This window comes from Bidens hawaiensis, unplaced genomic scaffold, assembly GCF_021521415.1.
Source record: "Bidens hawaiensis isolate Kalapana, Puna unplaced genomic scaffold, B.hawaiensis_p1.1 tig00027569_1, whole genome shotgun sequence".
Classification (NCBI taxonomy): Eukaryota; Viridiplantae; Streptophyta; class Magnoliopsida; order Asterales; family Asteraceae; genus Bidens; species Bidens hawaiensis.
This window is the reverse complement of record NW_027494469.1, coordinates 106454-129709: the sequence shown is the minus strand read 5'-3', so window position 1 is coordinate 129709 and position 23256 is coordinate 106454. Positions and strand designations below refer to the sequence as shown.

At 36.3% G+C, this 23256-nt stretch overlaps 5 non-coding genes and 2 pseudogenes across 5 annotated transcripts; 4 read left to right on the top strand and 3 right to left on the bottom strand.

Moving 5' to 3' along the window:
- Positions 1–1708: 1708 nt before the first annotated feature.
- LOC143575657 (zinc finger protein AZF2 pseudogene) lies at positions 1709–2092 on the top strand (annotated as a pseudogene).
- A 1329-nt stretch (positions 2093–3421) lies between these two features.
- TRNAG-UCC (transfer RNA glycine (anticodon UCC)) lies at positions 3422–3493 on the top strand. Its single transcript has one exon. It is a non-coding gene; the product is annotated as a tRNA-Gly (tRNA).
- An 86-nt stretch (positions 3494–3579) lies between these two features.
- TRNAP-AGG (transfer RNA proline (anticodon AGG)) lies at positions 3580–3651 on the bottom strand. Its single transcript has one exon. It is a non-coding gene; the product is annotated as a tRNA-Pro (tRNA).
- A 2353-nt stretch (positions 3652–6004) lies between these two features.
- Positions 6005–6076, top strand: TRNAP-CGG (transfer RNA proline (anticodon CGG)). Its single transcript has one exon. It is a non-coding gene; the product is annotated as a tRNA-Pro (tRNA).
- A 4902-nt stretch (positions 6077–10978) lies between these two features.
- Positions 10979–11050, top strand: TRNAP-UGG (transfer RNA proline (anticodon UGG)). Its single transcript has one exon. It is a non-coding gene; the product is annotated as a tRNA-Pro (tRNA).
- A 65-nt stretch (positions 11051–11115) lies between these two features.
- Positions 11116–11187, bottom strand: TRNAM-CAU (transfer RNA methionine (anticodon CAU)). The gene has a single exon. It is a non-coding gene; the product is annotated as a tRNA-Met (tRNA).
- Positions 11188–12642: 1455 nt separating this feature from the next.
- LOC143575656 (telomere repeat-binding factor 1-like) lies at positions 12643–13878 on the bottom strand (annotated as a pseudogene).
- Positions 13879–23256: the final 9378 nt, after the last annotated feature.

The following is a 23256-nucleotide window of genomic DNA, read 5'->3' as shown; positions in this document are numbered from 1 at the left end:
TTACAGGTTAACACTAAACAGAAAAAAAAATTAGCTTAGAAGTTTAGCACACAAAGTAGATTAGGTTAACACTTAACAAAATCATAGAATATTTATATTGAGTATTCGAGTGTTGATTCTTACCTTGATTGAATTAGAACGAGAAAGTTGATTACAATATGCTATGGTAATTTCATCGATTCAATTTAGAATGAAGAATTGTTAAGCATAAACTATCATCATGTCGAAAGAACAATTTTAAATATGAATTAATATCGAATTAAATAGAATAGAATGTAGCTTTGTTCCACGCGCAAGGGAAATTACAAAGCAAAATGACTTGTTTTTCTTAGGCATTGCAGCACTGGAAATGAATTGTCAGCTAGTCGTCTCTTCATCTCCACAAGGTTCCATAGGAACCACCATTGGCACGTCCATTTCAATTCTCTCATGCAACTCCTAGCATTGGGCGAGGAATCACCGGCTAGTTGTTTTTAATTCACACACACTTGATCTTAAATCCTAGTTCTTATATGCTCCTAGCGTATCAGTCAAAAGTAATGTTAGAAATTCATTTTGTTTCAATACATCAAGTAAAATGGGCTTCTAATCTTTTTTACAACATACAAGCACTAGCTTTTCTTTTGTGTAGCAAGTGGGTGAATGTGATGACCTTTCAACTTAACAAGCTAGATGCAAGATACTCTGATATAGCATATAACAATATTTAATGCGTATCTAGTCTAGTTTCTAAACTTAAAACCAAACCTTGATACACAAAACAATTATATATTGTTAAGTGCTTTGGTATCAGTTACCTTAAGTTAATTCCCAAAGTTACATTGCCTGATAAAAAAAAATCATGTAAAATTCATCTACACAAAAGACCAAAAAGAGGTTCAAGAATAGTATATGTGTCTCCATCTGTCAAGTTTTCATGCATGTCTGAATAAAACTAGGGACGCTGTCCCTGGAGCCCCACCAAGAGGACGCGACTCCTAAAACCCCAAAGGTTCCCAGGTCTCCATAATTACAAAAGTCTTGGACAATTGTAAGTTCCATCCCTCATAAATTGTTTTGATTATTTTGTGACTTCTGATTTGGTTTTTGAGTAAATCCCGGTTATCTAAAATAGTCTAATGCATATCAAATTACCGAACATATTTTACTAGGATAAGAACGTGACTAATGAAGCAAACATCCATCCTTTACTCACATATAAACAGTTGGCGTTTTCTTCCTGCTTAAGTGACGTAAACCACAAGCGGTTACCTAAAATAATTTAATGCCAATAAAATCACCGAACATATTTTTACCAGGATAAGACTTTGATTAATGAAGCATAGCATTCAACTTTGAGTCTTTTCTTCCCGCTTGAGTGACAAAACCATAGGCGGACCCTAGCTAATATACTGGACGGGGGTCAGCTGTCCTATATAAAAAAAAAATTAATACTATATATGTATTTTTTTAATTCCGACCATTCCAATAAAATTTTAACACCGATCCCTATATAAAATATTTCTAGATCCGTTACTGACGTACCCGTTGCAAAATGCATACGAAATTCATAGTCATTTAAACAATTAATTTCCAAATTTAAGTTATATTGTTTTATTGGGTCAGTCTAGTTTGGTCCCAACTCACACCTATAAATACCTCTACCCCATTATGCATGTTTTATCACCACCTTAGCTCTCTCTAAGTCTCTATATTAATAACACCGATCATGTTGCTAGCCGGAGACAACTCCACCGATCAACCACCACCGCAACGCCATTCCATCGACTACTTCATGTCCATGCCTTACAAATGTGACGTATGCGACAGACGGTTCCCTACATACCAAGCACTAGGTGGCCACAAATCAGGTCACAGGAAAAACACACCACCAAGCACCGTTGACCACCCGGCCACCACCTTTGAGTTTAAGAGCAATGAAGTTAAGGGTGCTCATGAGTGTGATGTCTGCCATATGACTTTCGCAACCGGTCAGGCACTCGGTGGTCATAAACGGCGTCATTATGATGGTGGCCGTCAGAGAAGTGGAGCTCATGCCGTCCGGGGTCAACCGAGAGACTTTGACTTGAACCTGCCCGCCTGCCCTGAATAAGAGTAACCGGTGACATGACCAAGTGGTTGTATTGACTGTTTGAATAAATGAATAATAATATTGTTATATTTCATTTCATGCAACTTTAATAAGATTTGAACTAAAATAGTAAGTTGCAAACAGCATGCACGTCACCTTAATAACTTAGAAATTAATTTCACACCTATAAAAATAGAAAACAAAAAAATAATAAAAATAAATAATGTTCCTATTTCTAACCATGATGAAATGTACAAATATTTAAGGTTTTTTTTTCTTGTGTTTGAGATTTGGTATGGTGTTTCAAGATCTCATGATAGATCAAATACTCTAAAATCATTTTGGGTGTTCATGTTTTTATGTTTTCGGTCTAGTATTTTAAGTGAATGTCAGAAATATAACTTCACTTGATTCAACAAATCGAAAACTCCAAACCAAAACAAATCTTTTAATCGATTCAACCTGATGAAGTTATAAGAACATGTGTATAGGATATAACACTCAAACGAAATTCATCATTGTAACGAACTCGTATAAATTCATAAGATATCAATAGATCCAAGTCATCCAACACATATCTGTATATACAAAAACCCTAATCGGGCTCAATCAAGAAGACGATACGAAAGATTATAAATAGGCTGAATAATGATCCATATGTATTATGTAAATGAACAACGCTGGATGTACATAAGATAATGCAACCACCTTGATAGGTACTCATTGTCCTTGATGAGGTTTGCCTCACCGGTCTAACGATTCACCTACCTAGGTAACAGCAATATTTGAACTCTAGCATGTACACTTGAATGAATGGATGACCAAGGAAAGGTTTACTTGTGTAACAACAAAACAAATTAGCAAGGTCTCAATTGCTAAAACAAACAACACCAAGACTTTATTTTTGGATGGTGGTCGTGACACCATGAGTCCCTGGACCAAGGGTGACACCCTAGATAAATCTTATCTTTCGTCTACCAAAAAGAAAAGACATTTGATTATGAGAAATATTCTTAATCATATATCATCAACGCATTTGATTGTGAAAGAGAAAAGATCCAAGTGAAGCGTGGTTGGATGAGAAACATTACAGAATGACTAATTTCTTGAAAAATCTCTAGTCGAGTAACAAAAACAAAGTTGTAACTTGCAAGCTCATAGTAAATAAACTAAATATTGGTTGGTACAAGCAATGGGATGTAACGCACATAATTCTCAATTTTCTTATCCCGTAACATAAATTCTTATACCTAGAGTTCTTCTTTTAGTCTTAATATATATCATTCTTGCATACAAATGAACCAAACATTAACTTTGATATGTATTTAATTGAAAGAAAATATTTCAACAGCGTTTGTAGTCCAACGGTTAGGATAATTGCCTTCCAAGCAATAGACCCGGGTTCGACTCCCGGCAAACGCATTTCCAATTTTCTTTGGAATATGATTCTTGCTTCTCGTTTTTTTAGTATGAAATGATGTGTCAGTTTTCAAAAATAAACTTGAAGTGGGGCATTCCGAGAATTGAACTCGGGACCTCTCGCACCCTAAGCGAGAATCATACCACTAGACCAAATGCCCGGTTGTATTCTACTGGTATTCGTAATGTTTAAGACGCGTATTTTTTTGAAAGCTACACACTAAAATGACTGCTAAAACACGGATATTACATGTTAGTCTGAATCGTGAGGAATATTAACAGCCTTAGAAAAGTTTTATATATAGAGGAACCCACCAAAATAAACGTCTGACTTGTCAAACCTGTTTAAGCAAACATTCAAATTTGGTTTTCACTTATAAACATTGATCAATTGCACGGAGCTCCAGTATCAATTACATCCATTTCTCTCGTTAGAACGTCTGTAACACGATTATTTCCTAATAATTGTTGTACCTCACAAGTTACATTAATTGGTTGACCAACAGTTTCTCGACTACCAGAGCGTTATAAATATTAGGCATTATGCTTGGCGGAAAAGCTACATCTAGTACCGGATCAATTATTTGGGCTATACGCCCAATGTTTTTTTGTCGAGCATGGCAATACCAGAACTAAAGTAGTTGGATTCATACTCATAATATAATAATAAAGTAAAAAAGATCTATTTTTTTTGCGAAAATGAATTATCGCATTCAAAATAAATGTCCAATGACAAGTAGATCGGTTAATTCAATAAGAAATGGGAGTTAGCATACGATTTTGTTAGTACCATCCAACCGAATCCAATTTAATCGTTTACTTATTCAATTTCAATGAGTGAATTTTCAAATTCAACTAAACCATTTTCAAAATAATCTTGAGAAAATCTTTCATTTGTCTATATTATCTATGGAATTAGAACTTGAACTCTATTTACGATTCAGTATTTCTTTACCATCGGCTCTTCTTATTTCTATTGATTTACGTCTAGCCTGTTCTATTTTTTTATCCTCTCATAGAAATATTCAAAGAAGGACCACTAAAGCGAGACGAATGCCATTTTGGGAGTAAAACTCTTGTGGGTTCAACTCTTTTGTAGAAAAACGTCAGATGGCACCCACAAGTGAAAATGCTAAAAGAATAGAGTTAAAAGACTTTGTCGAAATGGATATATTTATTAGAATATGTTTATGTATAGATCATGAATCAGTTTGAATAATGTTATAAATAAAAATTTCTTTTTTAAAAAAAATAAAAAATAGAACTCTCCTGAACTCACACAAGGCTTGTGTGATCTGTCTGGGTTTGGCTGCTGATGGCAGCGCTTTGTGCACAAGGCTTATGTAATATGTCTTTTAACTCTTTAAGGTTCGTCTTAAGAATATAAACTACTTGCTTCTAATACCTTTGGGTTTTGATGGTCCTTGTGTGCACTCGGTGCCCAAAGATACCGGTGCCATTTTCGAATTCATTTAATTGGTCTATGTTTATAAGTGAAAAACCAACATTCAAATTTTGTTTTGGTGAAATTTCCTTAAATATAACTAGTGTCAGAATTGGAGTTGATTTAGGTATTCAGTCCTACTTGTTTGAATGAGTCATATAATCATACAAATGAACCAGTATACTAAATAATTTCCAACATCTTCTATGCAACTGATAAAATATTTCAATATTTGGCATTATATAAAATATAATAAAGTTTGTTGGATCCTCTTTCATGGTAGACCGATGCAATGATGTAGGATTGGTACAAAACGCATTGCCGGATTTACATATGTATGATGCAAACAAGTTCGAGAGGGATGGAGGAATTACCAGCACATATAAGAGCTGATTCTAGAGTCCGGGGCCTCATTTTGGTAATACTATTGTAGTTTTCGTCAATTTGAATTTGGTGCCTAAACAAAAGCTTCCATAATACGTTTCTTTGTCAGATATGTTATTATTTTGTCATACAATACTCTCACTTTAGTAGACAGAGTTGGTCTTAAAGGCAATGGCGAAGCTTAGCCACCCCCGGTTTTTTTGCGTAGTAGTGTAAATTTATCCGTTTTCGCCCGAATTTTTTTATGCGTAGTGTAAATTTAGGCGTTTTCGGCCGAAAATTTGAGTCCGGCCCCCATCGTTTGTGAATTTTTGTATACGTTTTGAGTCCGGCCCCCCGGTATATTAGTCCAAGCTTCGCCACTGCTTAAAGGTCTTAACCAGTGTTGATGAGAAAAAAGTTATAATTTACTGACTTAATTTGTTATTCAAATTAGGCTAGTGGTACAGCTTGTTTGCCAATTTGTCTTCTCTATTGACGCAAACATACCTTTAATGAATGAAATATAATAGTCACTTATTAAAAATTGTTTAATGTTTAAAAAAATGAGGCATTACCCTCAGGTCCCATAACCCACAAGTCCAGGATCGAAACCTAGAGAGGCTTCTGCAATTATCCCTTTTAACTTATACCCCTTTTAAGAACTTACAGGTAATAGGTATTATTAAGTTAAAAACTTACCAATTGGGCATTGGGTCTAGTGGTATGATTCTCGCTTCGGGTGCGAGAGGTCCTGAGTTCGATTCTCGGAATGCCCCATCTGGTCTTTAATATTTTGTTTTGGACATACGTCATACTCACACAAGCTTGTTTAATTATGGAAAGAATAGCAAACCAACGCATTAACAATGAGTTTATTACTTTATTTATTTATTTATTTTACCAAATTGAGGATAGGGCTATAGTAGGGTTTTTATTTATTAATGACTTTAAAAGTATTTATTAAAATATGTTTTTCTTTATTTTTTGATTTTTTTAAATTGTCAACAAAGCAAATTTATTAAAGTAAAAATGACAAGTAAAAAACATTCAGACTAGCAAGACACTAGTTAACACAACATCCCTAACAACAATTACACTTTAAATCTACACCAATTCTCTCATGACAAAAGAGGTTTTGCGGATCTATTTTAACCCAAAGATAGCTTAGATCTTTAATGTCACTCATGACACCACCCACTGTCACTGTCGAACCGTTAACACTATGTCATTGCGGGCATTTCATAAACTCCACAATGAAACAAGACAAACCACATGGAAATAATCGCCTTTTTTCTTGAGAATTATGCAAACTTATGAAACTCAAAGATATCCCGAATAGTAAAGGCGTATATATGAAGAACCTTGCACCAAAATGAGATTGCTTGCCAAACTCCTTGAGTAAACCACATGAAACCAAAGTGAGATACTTCCACCTCTAGCACCAATCCTAGGGGTGTGCAACGGGACCGATCTGGACCAGAACTGTTTACATGGAATTTTGAAACCCGGAACCGGGCCATTTACAAATGGCCGGTCTGGGTTTTGAAACGTGTTCTACGGGACAGGTTGGCGGTTTTCATGGGTTTGTTATAGGTCACAAAAAAACAGGTTTTAAATGGAATTTCTAGAACCAGTCTACACCACAACCCGTTTTGCATGCATGAATGGTTTATTACATAACCTGTATGTTGTCTTTTGAAGCATTATTCAATGAACCTGCATATTAATAACAAAAATAACATACATATGAGCAATCTATTGGCAAATTTGGACAACATTAATAACAAAAATAACCCATATATGAACAATCTATTGGCAAATTTGGACAACACAATTCAAACAAGTCAACAAAATTAACTGCAAGTAGTTCTCTTGAATCCATTCATTCAAACAAAAATAATACTTTGCAAGCAATTCATCAAAAGCAAAGAAATCAACTGTTTATTTGTTTAGAAGAACGATTAATGAAACATCTACAACAGTCTCAAACTCTATCAATATAATAGAAGACAGATTATGATTTAGGCATGCCAGATTTCTTGGGATTGATTCAAACTATTAAGTATTTTAAAAACTTATTTTTACACCTTTTGATCTTCAAGGGTTGAGAGGCCCAACCTTGTTCCAGCGGGCACAACCTGGCGCGACCCGTTTCCCGTTTTGCGCACCTTGAATTCTATATTATTATTAGCTATTGTTACCTTTCATGGTCAAAGAGTAATGCACCCCCCAACCCCCAAATCCAAAAAAAATAAAATAAAATGTGTAACCGCTTTTATATAGACTACCGAAGATGTGATTGGTGCCCCTTAGGCCTTGGTATTGCTCTTAATTTGGAATCAACTAATGTTGGTGTTGTTTTAATGGGTGATGGTTTACTGATACAAGAAGGGAGTTCTGTAAAAGCAACAGGAAGAATTGCACAGATACCGGTGAGTGAGGCCTATTTGGGTCGTGTTATCAACGCCCTGGCTAAACCTATTGGGCTACCATGAATCCCACACAATTTGCAACATAGGCACAGTAAGTGGGTTGAACTAACCCGATTGAAAGGGACTGGTATCATATCTCTTCGTAAGCGGGCATTTGGTCTAGTGGTATGATTTTGGTTTTGGGTGGTAGTGATACGTAGGGGTGCAAACGAGCCGAGCCCGAGCTCGACTCGCTTAACTTATACAGAGCTCGAGCTCGGCTCGTTTCGAGCTCTATTTTCAAAGCTCGAGCTCGGCTCGTGATCAGATTTTGAAGCTCGAGCTCGACTCGGGCTCGGCTCGTTTACTATTTATCGATTATTTTTTATATATTTATAATTATTTTTATATATTTTTTTCTATTATAATTTTATGTATAAAATAATATATATTATTTAGTTATTTTTATTTTTTTTTCATAACATTAAATATATTAATTAATAATTATATATATATATATATATATATAAATTATATAAATGCCAGGCTCGTTTAGGCTCGCGAGCCGGCTCAATAAGTGAAGCTCGGGCTCGTTTATTAAACGAGCTTATTTTTAAGGCTCGAGCTCTAGCTCGATTAAGCTCGGCTCTGTTGAGCTTTTTAACGAGCCGATCTCGAGTAGCTTGAGAGCAGCTCGGCTCGTTTACACCCCTAGTGATACGTGTCGAACACATCAACAACCAATTATCCACATTCAAGAAGCCATGCTTAGTTTTATTAATATTTATGTTTGCATTCAAGTTGCACGTTTCATCTATTATAAACTAGGTTAGGTACCCGTGTAGAACACGGATTAAACTAAATAAATTTATTTAAATAATAACACAATGTGAAATATAAAAAATATGTTCAACGTATAAAAAAATATAATATATGGTAGAACAAATTGCACAATACACAACATGGAAATAAAAAGTTAAAAATTCATAAATCTCTAAATATTTCTTTGTATACAATATTTGTAATTTAATTTATAATTTTATCCTTCATATTAAAATGAGTAGTTTCACTTTATTTTTGATTTCAACTTTAAATAACGGAACACATAACTGACCATGTGTTAAAACAGGTTGTCTAGAAACAAACCGTCTAAATCGATTGGTCTTAGTTTTTATTAATCTTCATTGCAAAACAAACATAAAGTTAAAATTTCTTTTTTTGAAATTTGAAATTAATTACTTTATTTAAAATAACGTGAAAATTCATTACTTATAAAAGCTTAATGTTAATAACTAATACAATATATTTATATAAAACTAAATAATATATTTATGTTGGTATCCATTAACGTGTTGAATGTTAATAGCATATCAAATAGAAATATGAAACTATTAATAAGAAAAGAAATATAAATTTATGTTGGTATCCAGAAAATAATTATAAAAAGAGAAAATAGCATATCAAATAGAAAAAAGAATACAATATGAAACTATTAATAAGAAAAAGAAATATAAATTTAATATGAGAGAGATGTGGAAAAATTTGTAAGGACCACTCATGTGTAATAACATATATGACATTAAGACCCGTATGAACACGGGTTATAATAACTAAATTTATTTAAATAATAATGTGATATAAAAATATGTTCAAAAGATATAAATATATAATATATGGTAGAATAAATTACACATTACACAATATGCAAATAAAAATTATTGAAAATTCATAAATCTCTATTTTTTTTGCATACAATATTTGTAATTTTAACCTTCATATCACAATTAGTAGTTTTGTTTTGTTTTTACTTTCTACTTTAGATAATAAAACACATAACAATACAATATATTTATATAAAACTAAATAATGTATTTATGTTGGTATTAAAGTTTTTAAATCAAAAATAATTATTAAAAAGAATAAATAATAGATTAAAAAGAAAAAAAAGATAAATATAAACTATAAATAAGAAAGAGAAATATATTTAATAAGAGAGAGAGGTGGGGAAATTTTTTAAGAAGCTATCTTGTATGATGCCATGTGGCATTAAGAAACCTTTATTTATTATATAGTATAGATGTTGCTTAAATGTTACCACTAGTATATTGTTTCTAGTATAGTATTTATATACTACTATTTTCTTTTCTTTTATATCATTTTATTCTATTTTATCTTTTTTTTATCTACTTATTTTTGAGCTGGGTGTCTCACTGAAAGCAACCTCTCTATCCTTATGGATAGAGGTAAGGTTTGTCTATATCTCACACTCCCTAAATCCTACAGATAGCTTTAGTTATCTATGGGACATGCTGGGTATGATTATTGTTGTTGTTGTTGTCAAGCTGCATGTTTCCCTTTAATTAGTGTAGCGGGTTTGTTGCTTATTAGTCCATGTTCTCATCATTTCTTGCACATGCACGTTTATCTCTTCAAGTTTGTAAGCCTATATAAGGCCTTTTTGTTATGTTTAATGTTAAGAAGAAAATTAGCAAAGTTTTATTGTCTCTTTCTCTCTAATATTTCTTGGAGTCTAACTCGCTCAAAGGGTATATCAATTAGGAGATTAGCCATCTCGAATCGGCTTACTATCAGGTGGGCTAATTCTTAGAGAGGACAAGCAATAATCTGGGTAGGTTGCATGGTTTCCAAACCACATGGCAACGCCGTCATCCCATGTGGGCAGCGTGCATGGCTTCATTCAATGACAAAGATTTGCCACATAAAATTGATTCATTTTTTACATTTATTATACTGGGAGAACTAAAAAACAAACAAAAAATTCTAGGGGATAGGTGTTGATAGTAATTTTGTTGTTTGTGAATACTTAAGGATAAAATGAGATGACAGTGCAAGATTGGACGGTTGATGATGGTTAGTATCCATGAGTACCCATTCCCCCCTAGAATGTGCCAATGTTTTAAAAAAAAGGTAGTCATTTAATACGAACTATTTTACTTAAATGCATACTCTATTTCAGTATTACTAATGATCTAATAGAAACTAAAGTTAACTCAAGACTTTTGAAATAGATCTACCAACCAAAGCGATATTATCTGCCAAAAACATAATGTTTGGTGATATGAGAATATGACAGTTTATATTTAGGCACCAAATTGGTAAAAGAAAAGGTCGAAGAAAAGTGAAAATAATTCAATACTTTATAGAGGTATAAAAACAATTGTCAAATTCATGATTGATAAATGAAACATAGGTGGAGTAATATCACATGACTGTGATTAGGAACAAAACCAAGGATTAAAAACAAATGGGCATTTGGTCTAGTGGTATGATTCTCGCTTTGGGTGCGAGAGGTCCCGAGTTCGATTCTCGGAATGCCCCTGTTTTTTATCTAATAAACAATTTTCAAATAACAGGAAAAAATATTGCGGAAGCCTTTCTCTATTTATCAGAGCCAGGTTTCGATCCTGGGACCTGTGGGTTATGGGCCCACCACGCTTCCGCTGCGCCACTCTGATTAGATGATATACGGCTCATAATGTTTTTATAAAAGGAATATTGTTGTTTCGACAACTTTCTGACCAAAATAATAAAAATTATTCTTTTCGCAATTTTCTACATTTATTTATTTATGATGAGGATGAAAATCCAAATTCAATTTCAAAATAATATACGAGTTTTCCTGAGAGTTCTTTTGCTCGGGTTGTTTTTTAGAAATAAAAACCAAGAAGAAACAAACTCTCTTTCTAGAAAAATGAATTGATTTACACTAGCAGCCCAAAAGTGCATAAGTCCAGATTATGTTAAAACTGTATATTTGGTTGATACATTATATGGTGTAAAAAAAACTTACATAAGCTGCTAATCAAAAGTCTTATCACTCCAATTAGGGCGCCTAAAATACAATAGCTATGTTTAAAAAAAAATGAAATTTCAATATCATGCAGGCGAACGTAAAAAAACAAAAGGATGGTGGAAGAGCCAAAATATTTATTAATATTTTCATGGACATGGGATGATCTCTCAATCACACGAAATAAATCTCACACCCGTTTACCAACATCAAAACCGAATATATTATATAATCTTGAAAAATATGACAAATAGAGTTTTGAAATTGTCAGAAACGTAAAACTATTAACTATATAGGAACTTTTTATAACCAAATAAGCTCTTGAAATGTATAACATGAGATGCGATCTTACAATCAGTATTCCATTTAGATGCCACGGATTATTGATTTTGGTATCGTCCAAAGTCCAAACACAATTTATTGTTTTTACTACAACCTCAGCATTTATATTAGCGATTCTAAAAGTAACAATAAGTCCATATTTCTCAACCAATATGCTCCGAATCTGTATAAGGCTACAACTCTTGTAAAACAGACAAAATATCCACAAAAAGAATACAGTAACCAAATTAAAGCATGCCATGTTGACAACCAACATCAACCAGCTTTTTATTATATATTTTTATATCTACTTTAACAAAAAGCCAACAAATCATCTGCAAAACTATAACCCCGATGTTATTTACAACTGCAAAACTCCCGTTCAAAGCATTCCCATTTCTGTCATGTATGAATCATCTGCAACAGGTTGAATTGTCACACCATTAAATGGCCGAAAATGTATGGTTTGCAATTTTGACCCGTTCACTTACAAAAGGGTCAGTTTGGGCTGTGTTTTGTCTAACAGGTAGAGTAAATTAAACTGCTAAAAACCCAAACTGTACTTATGATGCATACCACCACCTAGGCCTTCAACTTTCATGGACTTTGATTATTACTATTAAAGTATTAATTATTATAGCAACACTATTACTTTTCTAATTATAATCAGTAGACTCGATATTTATACAAAATGAACAAAAGCCTTTGTGGGTCAACCAGCCAACCCAACCCCACGAGTGAGCGTACTAACCCGAACCCGATAATAATAATAATAATTATGAACTGGAATTCATGATTTTTACCAGCATTTGAGTGGTTCTCCCTTCAGTGTCTTCATTGCAGTGTCTGCAAAAGCTTTAATGGCTTCTGCATCAGCTTCAGCTACCTCAGCCACTCTTACCGCTTCTTCTGCTGCTGCAATGGCCGCCTCCGCCACTGCCTGAGCCACCGCCGCAGCAATCACCTCTGGAGTCATACTCCTCAAATGATGCTGACTTTTTGAAAGAGCAGTTGTTTCATCCTTATCAACTGGAGGACCACCAGAACTACCATTCTGCATTCCCTCTATGCATACCATGGTTGGGATTTTATTCTCATCAGATGACAATATTCTATTTTGCCGTTGCGTCTGCAACAATCAGTATAAATAACTCCAATGAAACATGTGATGGCACGTGACACTTGATAACACAAACCGTACCTTAACAAGTACACCTGTTTCTGTTAGAAGCTTCAGTTTCATAGACAGGAGTCTTTTGAAATTTGGAGGCGCCCAATACTGTTCCTGCAAAACAAAAGACAATATATTACAAGCTGATAAGCTCGACTATCTTTTTTATTTAGTTTGTAACTCACGGGTGAGAGAGTATAATATAACACAAGTACCTCAATGTATGTGCAGATTGCAGTCTTCTTAGAGCCATCATGCTCCTACAAGTTGTTTATTGCCTCCATTATAAGATCGTCCAACCTGTAACTATAATTTTTAGTAAAATAGCTGTACACAATTTATAAAGAATAAGAACGAAATTAGTATGTACTATAGAGGTGCGACCTTATCATGGATCTTTTGGAACTATCAATATGTGGAGAGCCACTAGAAGACGGAAGAGGTCTAACATAACCTGAGCCTTCATCATTATGATTTATGATTGTGTGTGCCAAAGGGTTGTCATCCTTAGCATTAGGAGCTTGTTGCACTCTCTTTAGGGCTAACCTAGCTTTTGCCCTATATCCCAACCCGTTTAACATTGCACTCATGTTCCTCCATTTATCCTAATCCATGTAACATCCAACAATTAAGGTCACTTTGTTTCTACAAATAATATCTACATAAGGTGAAATTAAGAGAACATAAACCTTAAGATCCACGTTAGAGCGAAGGTACAGCTCCCTGCTAAACTCTGGATCTTTAAGAATTGTGCACCATCTTCCTGCTCCATGTTTAGCAACTACAGCTTTCAAAGCTACTTCTTCTTTATGTAGCCATTTCTGCTTTGGAGCACCCATCAGGCCAACCCTAAGTAACACTGCTCTACCTGTACAACATAACATATTCATCATATCAGTAATCATAAAATAAGAAATATGACATGAATCCATGAACACTTTAGTATTTTGATACAATTATACTGCATTTTGATCTTCAATTGCCTTCTAATAAAGAAAAAAAATATAAAATGCACAAATTTCAATTAGAGTAAACACAAATTGTTCAATAGTTATGGCCTGTTACTCATTTCAGAACGAACCAAACGTTCATGAACTGTTAGGCGGGAAGTTCTGTTATTTAATATACGAATGAACATGAACAAAAATTTTTGTTCATTAAATTAAACGGACGAAATGAACACACGCTTTTTCCGTTCATTTATGTTCATGCACGTCCGTTTATGCTCATTTAAATTTTAATAAACACATAAGTAGTTATATTAAATATATATATATGTATGTATATATATATAGGATTAGGATCATGTGAGAACTTTTTGGGAATTGAGAACTATGAGAACCATTTTAGACCATAAAAAAACCCAAAAATAAAAAAAATCATAAAACAAAAAAAAACACAAAAATAAAAAAAGTAAAAAAACCAAAATTCTTATTTATCATCCCGGTTTCTAAAAAAAAACGTAAAAAAAAGTTCTCGGTTTAGCTAAATTATACATATACATATATGTATAATATGTACATCCACACCTGGAATGCGTCAACATCCACACCTGCACAAGCAAAAGTGTTAGAAAAATTTATTTGAAACAACAAATCTAGACAAGAATTATGGGGGTACTCACGGGGTTTCTTGAGCTTGAACGCACGGACGAGCGGGGGCGAACCCGATGGAGCCGGCCTCTTGACACCGGTAACCGTCGTCGTCGCTGCCTCCCCGGAGGTAACACCTGCAGCCTCCGGAGCGGTGGTCTCCTCACCACCGGGCTTCCCCGCCACCTCTGCATTATCTGACTCCGAGTCAGATAGGATTACCGGGTCGGCCGTAGAGGCCACCTTCTCCTTGCCCTTCCCGACGGCAGCCTTTTTCTTCCGCACCAGTGGAGGACCTTCTGCGGATTCCTCAGAAGAAGAAATGTCATGAACTCCAGCAGCAGGCACAGCATTGAGAGGTTCAGGGTAGAAGATAGGCTTACCTGGCCGTCGGTGGCTCAGGATCTCTTGGCCTGGCGGGTAAACCTCCACGAACCGACCCGCGGTCTGCTCTAAGATGGGCAACTCGTTCTCGTCCAGAGCACGAGTACCCATCCGCGCGGGACCATCTTCCTCCCGCGGGTTCAGGAGCGACTGAAGATCGTTCCCCTCTGAAATCAACAAGAAAGTTAGTAAAAATCGAAGTCAGCAAAATGAAACAAGACGTACCATAAGGGACAGAGTTCGAACCATATTCAAGGACGATCGGAACCTTATCCGCATTCGCCGCCTTCCACACCCGGCTCATCCCCAACATCACCATCGCCGACTCCGGAAAACGGAAAACCGGGGACTGGACCCGGGAAATCTTCGAGAACCATTCCGCCTCCTCGTAGTTGAGGGCGGGAAGGTTCGGAAGCGCCTGGCCATTCTTGAACTTCATGGCGATGGGGATGGCGCGAGCGGATATGAAGAAGAACTCTCTTCTCCATGAGCGAAGACTCCGCTCGGTGGTACAAATCTTTAAACCCTTGATACGGGTTGTAAGAGTGTACCACCCTTGGATGCACCTCCATGTATAGAAGGTCATCAGGCGATCAACGAGGGGCTCAAGGCCCAGTATCCGGCACACCCACTCAAAGTGCCGGACCTTGGCAATGGCCATGGGGTGCACCTCTGTCAGGTGCACACCGTGCCTCTCTAGGACACGGTACACAAACTTTGTCAACGGAAACCTAAGGTTCCCGTAGACAAAGAATGCAGCATAAACCCCGATCTTGCCACTAGGGGCATCGTACACAGTATGGTGGGGTTCAGGAAACTCAGGCTCGAGAGACTCGAGCATGAACTTCCTGACGATATACTGGTACAGATCGACAGGAAGAGAGCACTGGCATTCGCCAGCAGTCTTCTGGTCATCAGCATCATGAGAAGACATGGTGGAAGAAAGATGAAAAGAGATTTCAGGGTAAAGCTTTACTGAACAGAAAAATTCGCCGGAAATTACTTGAGAAGAAGAGATGAAAGTGGAAAGTGTGAATTGCAAATAACCCTCTCCCCCTTTATATAGTAATCGCAATTAATGCGGTGAATTTAATGCGGAGGAGAGAGAAATCAAATGTGCAATGAAACTATGACACGTGGCAAAAAGCAAGCTGGCAACAGCTGTTGAAAGGACGTGTGCCAGTAATTTCGCGGCCACGCCCCCGAAAAATCGCTCCCACGCGCCTGAAAAAGCGACTGGAATGACCATGTTCTGTCACGTCACCATAACTTCCTGCACGTCCTGACACAGTCAGAAGAAACCGTCGCACGACGTTTCAGAGGTTTATCTTTTCACCAACTCTTCGAATTTCAAAATTCAAACTTCGAAAGTATTAAAAAGTAAGCGGGAAAATACCCCTTACCCCTTGGCAAGCAAGTAACCGTAAGACGGATGCGGGTACAGTGTAAAGGCAAAACCCTTCACATACCTAGCACCCGCAGGGAATTGAAGCCAAATAAACCTTGGCAAACAAGTAACCGTAAGCCGGCTGCGGGTACAGTGTTAAGGCAAAACCCTTCACATACCTAGCACCTGCAGGGAATTGAAGCCAAGAACCTTGGTGAACAAGTAACCGTAAGACGGATGCGGGTACAGTGTTAAGGCAAAACCCTTCACATACCTAGCACCCGCAGGGAATTGACGCCAGGAATACCTTGAGAGTAAAGTAACCGTAAGACGAGCGCAGGTACAGTGTTAAGGCAAAACCCTTCACATACCTAGCGCTCCGCTGGGAATTGAAACCAAGAAGGATCTTCTGGGCAATGCTTGCGGAAACGGAAATAGCATCCCCGCATAGCGGGAACATCGAGAACTACGTTGTTTAAAGCTCCAGGATGGAATTGGTGGTCTTAACATAATTGATCACTATGTTCAAAACTACCAAAACCTCATGGAAAATACATACAACTGGGACTCAATGCTCCTGACTTACGAGGAGGTTACAGACCTACCCGCATCATACCCAAAGACCAAGCAGGAAACTCGGGCATTTCTGCAAGTGACAAGGACTTCCGCGGAAAGAATCCCCATGGAAAACCTTACAAAACCCCTTTTCAAAACCCTTTGCTCAAGTCCAAAAGTTCACCTCACTTCATTAAACACTCATGAGAAGAACATTGGACTGGGGGGACTTGAAGAGGTAGGTCCCAGCAGAGCCCAGTTGGACCCGCAAGACTCACCTTAAACAGGGACGTCTGCGCAGAGACCAACTGGATCCGCAGGACCAACCATGCTCAGAGAAGTGACGTCCTTACGCGCAGTATGCAAGCTGGTCCCGCAGGAAATGCCTCCCATGGTGGACTCCGCCTGTTCCCGCAGCCTCGGATACAAGCCATGAGGGAAGGCCACCCGCGCAGCATGGCTACACGCACAAGGCACTTAGCTCTCAATCGCAGTGTCACCTGAAGGAATGAGCCAAGCCGGGAGCAATCCCGCACAGAGGCGGGAGGGGGAATACTCCCGCCCAAATAAGCCAGTCCGTACGATACGGGAAGATCTTCTGTACTGTACCTGACGAGGTATGGGAAAAAGATCTGACTAAAGATACGACAGCTTATGGACAACAGTATGGCGAGCAGCATGCTCCTACACTGTATGTCACTATTAGCCGCTGCCTACTCACCAACTCTTGTCACGCCACGTGCGTAGCCGGCAGTTGGTGGAAAAGGAATAGTATACAGCAGGCCTGGTCGCTATCAGCCGCTACCTACCCACCAACTACCAGCAGGGCACGTGCGTAGGCCACTGTTGGTGGAACAGGAACACTGTTGCAGCTGGCCATACCTCCTTGGAAACCTACCTTCGGCTATAAATACCACAAATGGTATGACCATCTCATCTGATCATATCTTACTACATTATCATCATATTATACCTGATATCTGCTCTAGCAATCTCTTAATATACTTTTATATTTAAAGAGCAATCTAGTCTGATTCTCACGCCGGAGGGTGGTCACAAGGAGGAACCCCCCCCTTCTCAGTGACGAGCTCACGGTGTCTGTTTTGCAGGTTATCAGAAGAACCATCTTCCAAGGGTCTAACCCCTCGTGGGAAACATCTCTCCAACCCCCAGGTTACCAGTAACCTGCCCGGGGTTCGGTTAGTGTTTCTTCATATGTACACACATGTTTTTTTCCTATACACATATGTATAATTTAAGGTAAATGATAATGTACATATGTGTATATTACGTAACTAGAGATTAAATGAAAGTATACATATGTGTATAGGTATAATACGAATTAAAAAGAAAAAAAAAATTTGGTTTTTTTTTTTTTTTTAATGAAACCGGAATGAAATATAAGAATTTTGGTTTTTTTACTTTTTTAAAATTTTCGGTTTTGTTTGTTTTATAATTTTTTTAGAGGGTTTTTTTAGTGGTCCAAAATGGTTCTCAAAGTTCTCAATTTGCCAATGGTTCTCTTAGGATCCTTACCCTATATATATATATATATAAATACAAACTTAAGTTTAAATTTTTATTGAACTATGTTAATTTTTTGTCCGTTTATGTTTGTTCAGTTATGTTTGTTTAAGTTTGTTTACATTCATGAATATTTATGATTTAAACAAACGAACATGCCTATTTTCTTAATGAACGAACGTGAATAAAAGAAAACCGTTCGACTATATGCTCGTGTTCGTGTTCGTGTTCAGTTAAAGTTAACGAACGAACACGAACATGCCTACGCTCGTGTTTGTTTACAGGCCTACATTTTAGGGATGACAATAAACACATTATCAATGGAAAGCCAGTTTTAATATCTTCAATCACAAACACAACACATACATCATTCAGAATCTGAAACTTCACTCGTTAAATTACAATTCAGTATCGAAAATTGACTCGTAAAAGCAACACGATCAAACAATTCACAGTCATGAGTCATGGCACTAGGTCAAAACAATAATATAAACCGTAATATGATCAGTTATCGTACAATCGAATACAGTTACACGAGCATTCAAGCTAAAATTACCGATTCATCAATCAAATTATGCATGAATAATTGTGGATTTCGGTTATACCTTTGCTGCATTACGAAGAACGATTGTTGCAGGATGCAGTTATAAGCCAGTACTGGACGGTTTTGGTGTGCGAATTGTGATGAAATTAGGGTTTGGAAACTGGATTTGATCAATGTTAAGGGCCACCTGAGTTGCTGAAGCAGTTACCCACCCGAATGAGGTCTCGGGTTATTCGGGTCGTCAAATTTAAACCCGAATTGGTTGTTGATATTGGGCTACTTCTGTTACTGGATTGGTTCTTCGGGCTGTTGTTGGGCTGAATTTAAAAAATTGTCATATCTTCTAAATTCTATGGTATTGGTATTCATCAAGTTTGCTTTGTTATTGTTGGATGAGAGAATTCTACGATAGTGCCTGTGCTTTGAGTCAAAATGTCAAATGAGTGGTCTCTAATGTTTAAAACTTGCATGCATGATCCCTAAACTTCAAATTTGATTTTATTATTGGTCCAAAAAGATAACCTAGATAACCTTTTGGTGTTAAATGTTGCACGTAAAGGGTAGTTTGGTCCATTTAATTCTTTCGTCTTTCTCTCTTTCCTCTTAAAAGCATTCTCATCCCTTCCACTAGCTTTAAATCTAAAATTACATTAATATTTTTTTCTCTGTATTTGAAAAGTTCATGTAGCAACATATATTTTTTTTAAATATTTTTTGGAAATGGTTGTGAGTGAATGAGAGAGAAAATGTAATGATAAAGGTATAAAAAAGTATTATTTAATTAAAAAAATAAAGAGAAAATATAATGATTTTTAGTGTAATTTTAGATTTAAAGGTAGTTGAAGGGATGGGAATGCTCTAAGAGGAAAGGGAATAGACCAAACTACCCATCACGGGCAACATTTAACACCAAAAGTTAACTGAGTTATCTTTTTGGACCAATAATGAAACCAAATTTGAAGTTTAGGGACCATGCATGCAAGTTTTAAACAATAGGGACCATACATAAAATTTGACTTAAACCATAAGGACCATTCGTGAAATTCTGTCTTGTTGGATATATGTCCCGTAATATGGCCTGTTACGCCTGTAGCCATTTGGTTCAAGTTTGTCGTTACGGTCCTTTACTTTCCTGAGTATTATATGATGAACATAAATGAAAGTAATAAAAAAGATAACTAATTCCGTTTCGATGTATAAAGAATTGAGAAACATACGAACACCAAACTAAAACTCGCATATGATTGACTTGATGTATGATTTCATGTCGTGACTATTATACATGATTAGGGTTTTGTAATTGTTAATAGGTATAGATATAATCAACATATAGTATAAGAGTAATGTCGATTATATCTATATAATCAAGAATTTGATTTGCGATTGAGCTAAAAATCCACGGAAGTACAATAGCATCAATAAGTGGCCAGAGCTCGGCAATCATACGTGGTTTTTCGGCTTTGGTTTTGTCTTTGTCAGAGAAAGATGGCGCATGTTGGATTAGCGGGGCTGCATTTGGTTCAAACTTCAAAGTGATTGCTAACATTGAAGGCATGAAATGCACTTTAAACAGCTCATTCCATGAGTTATATATATTGGCCTGTATCCATCTATAGGATGAAGCGTATAAAATTCCGCATGTTTGTAACATTATTGTCGGGTAAAGTATTCTTTCCATGATGAATTAGTGTTTAGAAATAAGACTAAATTGAGATGTGTGACTTTAGTAATTTGTCAAAGTTTGGTAAGACAAAGTTGGATGTAGGCTTGACTAAGACTAATGCTTAATTTTAGGGTTGCTTAAAATGATTGATTAGCTGTAATCGTCACTATAGTATGTGTGTTCGACATTTATTATTACAAAATGCTTTGTTGCTTTTACTTCCTGGGTATCCGTCTTTACCACTTAGACTGGTCGCTATGGGGGCACAGAAGGGAGGGGGAGGGGCGCGGTGGGCTTCAAACACCGCTGGGGGGCGGAGGGGATGATGGGCACGGAAGGGAGGTGGGGGGGGGGGGGGCACCCCAACGGTAAAATTTGTAGCCGTTTAAAAAAAATTAAAATTAACATTTCTATATAAATTCAAACATTTTTATTAATTTTACTCAAACAACTTTCATATTTACACCAAATTTAACCATCTTCACACCAAATTTAACCATCTTCACAACATTCATCTTCACACCAAATCATGAATCCTAACTCGAACCCGAACCCGAGACTGAACACGAGCTCAAGCTCAACACCGAACCCAAATCCGAACCCGAATCAAAACCCGTGGGATCCGAGTTGTATGTGGTGGGCTAGTTTGCTTGCAAATAACGTCGACCTTAGCAACCCGTTCAAACATCAAAGACAACGTCTACTTCGGCCAATCAATCGCCGTCGCAGCCCATGTCTGATGGTCGTTGTCAATTTAATCTAAACGAGTTGGATCCGGAATTAATTTTTGACGAACCGGATGAGTTGCCACGGTCGGTAGGAAGAGATAAAGCCAAGGCGGCGGTTAGAGGTGGAGGATCTTCGTCCAGAACCACATCCTCTAAGAGTTCCGACATGAGCTCACATCTTGAAAACTTGGAGCTGAGGCTAGTCGAGGTTGCCAACATTAAAAACAAAAACAGGACGGCCTCATGAAAGTGCACGAAGAAAGAAAGAAGATGCTTGCGGAATACAAAGCGATGCACCAAGAGCGAACGAAACAAAAGGAACTCGAGCTCATCACAAAAGATCTATCGCATCTAGATACTGTGTCGCGGGCGGTGATGGAAAAAAGAAGAGCAAAGATATTGGCCAAATATGCAAACGAGGACGAGGATGACGACGACGAGCATTAGTTATATTTTTATTTATAGGATTTTTATTTTTATTTGTAGGGTTTTTATTTTTATTTGTATTGGTTTTTTTATTTGTATGTTTTTTATTTTTATTTATATTGGTTTTTTTGTTTTATTAAAAAAAAAGAAAAAAGGTTGGGCTTCGAAGCTCCCCTCACTATAGAGGGGCATTATGCCCTGGGGCTTCGATGCCCTCAGTGCCCACGTGGCGTCGATGTGGCACTGTGGAGGGGCTTCGAAGCCCCCCCACCATAGCATGCAGCGTTAAGGTATGCTCATGACCGGTCTATGGGTCAGCAAACCCATACAAGGGTTTTAGGTGCACACTTAATTAAGACCTTTAAGCTTAAAAAAAGTATATATAGAAATATTATATAAAAAAAACTATGCATTGGTTTAGTGGCAAACATATGTGTTATTAAATTGCACGTCATGAGTTTGAGACCAGTTATAAAAACCTTTTTTTTTGTTTTTATTCATAATTATCATGAAATGGTCATAAAATAAAAATATTTTTTTATTCACAATTATCATGAATGAGTCATAAAATCTTATTTTGATTTATGCCTTCAAAATCGTTGAGTTGACCATGTGTATACTAGTAACTATATAACATAGTGGTTATGTCATAAAACAACAATGACTTTTTTATAGTCTTACATTTTCACGAGTATAACTATAAGAGTATGTTTGGTATGGGGTAATGAAACGAGTGAATGAATGGAATGGACATGGTAATGGAATGAACAAAGGAATGAAATGGATCATTAGCATTCCATTGTCATGTTTGGTTATCATGTAAGAATGAAATGATTATTCACTTTTTAGTATTATTATTATTATTATTATTATTTCCTAACTAATATTATTATTATTAAATAATAATAATAATAAATAATATAAATATTCATAATAACTAGTGTTTAAGACCCGCGCATTACAATGAGATTATTTAACCAAATAAAAATAATCATAAAAACGTTGAATCACGTATGCACTTTGTGAAATGCTAACTCACCAAATTATGCAAAAACAATAATATTGATATTAAATATAGTATAATATTGATAATATAACAAAATTAATTATATAAATAATTATAATATAACATTGATATAATAACAATAATAACGATTATTATTATTTCATTTCATTCAATGAAAGAACGAAAAAAAAAACCCTCCTTAAAGGAATGAAAATCCAATAAATGGAAGGAGTTTCATTCCTTAAGGAATAATCCATTCTATTAACATATGACAACCAAACATGTTTTAATTCATTCACTTGGAATGATTAATTCTATTCCATCTTCTATTCATTCATACCAAACACTACTTAAGTTAATTGAGGAGCTAACTAGGTAATTTAAGTTTTATTTATCCTTATCGGTAAGCTAATGAGTCATAGCTATTTATCCT